Genomic DNA, 4,753 nt, shown 5'->3' with positions numbered 1-4,753 from the left:
ATTATTTTTCTCAAGTTTTTTTACCTTGAAATCTTCCTCAGTATCATCAGAATAAAGTTCACCTCCCAAGTAACTCCTCAAACCCAAGCATATCCCTGTTTAAATATTGGGATTGGGATAAAGAATACCATGCTTCAATGGTATTCTTGGAAATGGGGCACTGTGCATAAAAAGGCCTGCCAGGTTCCCATCAGAAGGTTAGACTGGAGGACTGGAAACACTGACTGCAGACAATTCCTTTACTTCTATTAGTTAATCCACTTTGTCCAAACAATATGAACATTTGGTTCATTTAGCTTTAAATATGTCAAATGCTCCTTTAGGAAAGAACTACTAAAACCTAAAATCATCTCTTAAGATGAAATCCATTGCCTGAGCTCGAAATTATTCTTCTCTACACAAATAAACACACACACACTTGCGTACTTTGCACTGCAGGAATTGTCCTGGGATAGCACTGTGCTGTCCCTGGACCCCGGCTAAAAAGCCTGGCTTTCTGATACCAAAAGAGCACTGCAAATATTAACACATTGTTGAGAGTGGGGGGGAAAAAGCAAGAATGATTATCCCAGAATGTAACTAAAAATAAATTGGCTTCATTTTCACCTATTGCGGACCAATGGGGGTAAAACAACTTTAATTAGTGTAACAGGACAATAGGAGTGAAATTGGCTTGGTCACAAGATTTTTGCAGGATGACACTGATGGTATTACTATCCAACTTCAAAGATTTGGAAAGATGTGGCTGCTAACACTGGAGAATAGAAACCTGTTTTTCATCAACTAGGCTGGCCTGACAAATTAAGTCTGTGGAGTCATTAGATTAAGATAAGAGCTTATCTCCTAGACTGACATTTATTCAGAGGTTTTTATGCTGCTCAACTAGTAATTAGTGCAGTTGAATTTTTAACACTGCTTTGTCCAGTCATTTGACAAATTTGAAATATATACCATTTTGATTTAAAAAAAAATAAACTAAAATCCAAGAATACAAAATTATTCACTTGGAAAGGTTTTAATTTCTGGAAGAGTTGAGATGATGCTAAAAATCTTCAAGCAGGTCAGAAGCACTTCTGCTGTTGACTCATTTCCATACGCAGATTGAAAGGCCCCTTAAACTAAATTTTTAGGCACTAAGCATCAGATATCTGTAGCAAATCTGTCATTTCTTTCACGCCCATCCATTTTGTAATTCTGCTGCTTTACAGGGCAGGAGTACAGTTGAAGGCTGCACTCCTGCTCATTAACACTTGTCTGCCTCCTTCGGCACTCAGGTTGGGATTTTTGGGGGAGAGTTTCAAAAGGACTCTTCTTTCATATGGCTGATTTCATGGGATAAGGTTTATTTTTCCTGTGCTGATTTTCTTGTAATAACAGATGGATTGTTCCACAGTAAACCAATGCATTACTTTTAGACGCATGTTTTAACATTGCTTTAGACTAACAAATCTCACTTTTTTAAACAGCTCATTTTGAGAAACTGAAGATCAGTATTGGGTTAATAATTAGTGAGTAAATGAATGAGTGTTTGTTTATGAACTTTGACAGGTTTGTTACAACTACATCTTGTTACTGCTGTTACAGCGTTTGTTTCTTCTGAAGTGCAGCCATCTCAGCATCTATAGATGTTACCTTTAGAAAGGCAAGGGGAGTTCATGGTAGTAAATTATGGTTCATCCAAATACTTTATTCCTGTGATTACTAGCTTTCACAAAAAAAAAAAAAAACAAAAAACACCCACCAAAAAAAAGCATGGACTCTGTGGACTCTGGAAAGACTCAGTCAATCTCAGACTGTCTGTTTGGAAATAGACCATCCTTCTTTACGTTTTAAAACTTACTTCCAAGACCCCTGAAGTCCATGGAGTCGGAGGCCCGGGGCAGTGGATTGCAGAAGGTGACCAGTGTTGCCACTCACCTGCACTCCTGAGCCCGAAGCAGCAGTGGTAGAGCAGGACATGGACTCTCAGGCCAGCTGGGACCAGGGTCTGCATGCTGGATTTTGTGTCCACTTCTGTGGGTTTGGATTTTCCTGGCATTTATATGACCTCAAAGTGTGAGAGGAGTTAAGCATCTCCTAAGCACAACAGCTCTTCTGTGGTGCTGTGGATGGGAAGGGAGGCTTGAGGCAGGGAGTGATTTCAGAGCTTTGCATAGCCAGGAGTGAAACCCCACTGCCCTCCACGTTCTGAGTCAGACCCATGACGTAGACCTGCCCTGACTCCTGTTTTGAGGCACGTGCTTGCAGCCCTCTGGGATGGTAAGACCCCGATACTTCCCATTGGAGGTGTGATACCCTATATAGTAAGTTTCTGCTCCATGACAATCACTGCCACTGGGCACCCCACCATCCCTGGTCTGCAGGTGAGACCTCAGTTTGTGGTCAGGAATGCCTAGAGGTGGAGATGGAGACATTATACGTGGCAATGCTCATAAAATGGCCTGGAAAGAAATTTGCATTTAGCTGAATCACTTCCATCAGTCCCCCAAAAGCTTCAAGTACTGTTTGGGAGACAAATTCTTTCCCTTCTAAATTTTAGCTGTTAATGCTGCCTTTGCTGTCAACCAAGTCAAAAATCCCACATAACTCTCCATGTATAACTCATTTCCTGGCTGGGGTGGCCCAACAGAGAGAAGTGGAACCTGTTCCTGGAACTTGGGTGAGCATGAGGGGAAGACTCAATTTCTGATGTCTCTAAGGAGGAGCATGGCCTGAACAGAGGGAGGGGGAGGGATTTAAGTTCAAGCTCCCCAGGATTTGTGGTGGCAGCAGTACCCCTATTTTCCTGGGTTTTTTTACTTTCCTGTGTTGAGCATTGCTATGTTGTACATTGCTACAGATGCTGGATGTTGTCAGCACTACCCAGGCAGCTCCAGTCTGTTAGGCTGTTAGATAAAAGGAGGAAAGTTGCCATCTCACACACACATGCATCCACAAAACCAAAGTAAGTCCACACCTTTGGGACAAAAAACCCAGCTAGTATGAAACTATTAACATCTCCTTTTGATGGGCTGTGGAGATAACAGCATAAAGATGTTCTCATGCTCACCTTGATGTTGTCTGTCACAGCTATCCATCAACAGTGCTGGCTCATGGGGCAGTTCACTGGCCCCAGAGCCATTTCAGACACCTCCTAGCCTGCTGCTTGTCTGTGGGGTTTTGTTTTACAGACTGCCACCATCCTCCTGTACTTCCATGAGAAACACCATTGACCTGCACCTTTGCCTTGGGTCAACAATTTAAAGACAACTGCTGCTTGATGGTGCACACAAAATGAATTATTAGTCTTGGTTCTGGCCTAAGTGTCTGGAGACTGAGACCTTCACTGGCCCCACACAGAAGGCCAAGGACTGACAGAAGCACTAGCAAAAGAGAAGTCCCAACAGGTCAAGGGAAGGGGCATTGCAGACTAATAAACTCCGTTACTATGAGGAGAACTTTGTTCAACTTCTGATGCCAGAAAGGACAGCCTGGACTGACAGGTAAATCTCCCTGAAGATAGCGGAAATAGAGCACCATATTTATCTCAGGCTATTTAGTAAATAGTGAGATACTGCAAAAAGAATTGGAGATTTAGCAGCAGGAAGGTGTCATTGAATGGCAGTAACAGTACAACCATGCTTTACTCTGCCTTCTGTTTGCAGTGTCCCGCTCTCAGGTGGATGATTGCTCTTCAGCATTTGGCCAAGGTCAGACAGGTGAGAGAAAATTTTTTCTCAAGTTTCTAGTGTTCCTAAGCAATTTTTAAAAGGAGAGAAAAGGGCAATAACTTTTTTTAACTGGCAAATATGTTTTCGGTGTCACCAGAAAATGCTGCCTGTCAGCTTAGACATTACTCTGATTTTGTTTTGGTAGCTATTGACTTCTAAGTTTGGTACAAGAGGTACTCATGTCCCAGAGAAAAATATGTTTGCCCTTTTTAACTGGATTCCATAGGCTGAAATTTATCCATGGTAAATGTTTCACAGTGCAGTAAATTATGCAGCAGGTTCCACACAAACATCCTTTATTCTCTGAAATGAGCATTCAACACTTCTCACAAATAACTACATTTTTCACTTCTGTAACACACATCCTGTGACCCCACAGGGCAACCACAAAGGTGGGGTAAATGCCTCTATTTCTATTTTATAGGTACTTATCACTTCTGAAGTGCAAGCTTAAAGCAGGTTGTGTTGAACATCTAAGCTTGGAGAAGTCTTTCTGGAAAGCTGGTGGAAATTATTTGCTCAAATTTTAGTGGTAAGTCAAGTGGTCAGTGGTCAATGTGACTGTTGGAGGGTGGGTTCCCTCCCACTGTGTGAAATTCTCTCTCCAATAGCTCGAGCTTCTCCCCATTTTGTTTTTCTGTTGTACGGTATTCATTAAACCCTTTGCCATGACATGCCATTGCCAGTGTGCCAAATCCTGAGGAAATCACATCCTCTGTTATTCTGTAGCAGATTTGTGAGATAATCTATTATAGATTAATCATTTCAGTCTTATGGTGCAATGTCAAAAATAAATTGGGGTTATGAAGCTGGAGGGGAGCCACTTGGGGGGTGGTGTGTTCTCATTGACACTCCTTATTTGACTTTGAAAATAGTGTCACAATGAGATTTTTGAAGCTGATTGTTACCCTGCGGAATCCAAATCACAGGGTAAAAATGCTGTGGAGTAAGTTTTCATCTCAACAAATATCAGCTCAGTGATGAACTGTAGATGATTTTCAGGCTATTTCCCTCCTACATGAAACGTATCTGGGCTGATCCAT

This window comes from Strix uralensis, chromosome 8 (assembly GCF_047716275.1).
Source record: "Strix uralensis isolate ZFMK-TIS-50842 chromosome 8, bStrUra1, whole genome shotgun sequence".
Classification (NCBI taxonomy): Eukaryota; Metazoa; Chordata; class Aves; order Strigiformes; family Strigidae; genus Strix; species Strix uralensis.
This window is presented reverse-complemented; position numbering follows the sequence as displayed.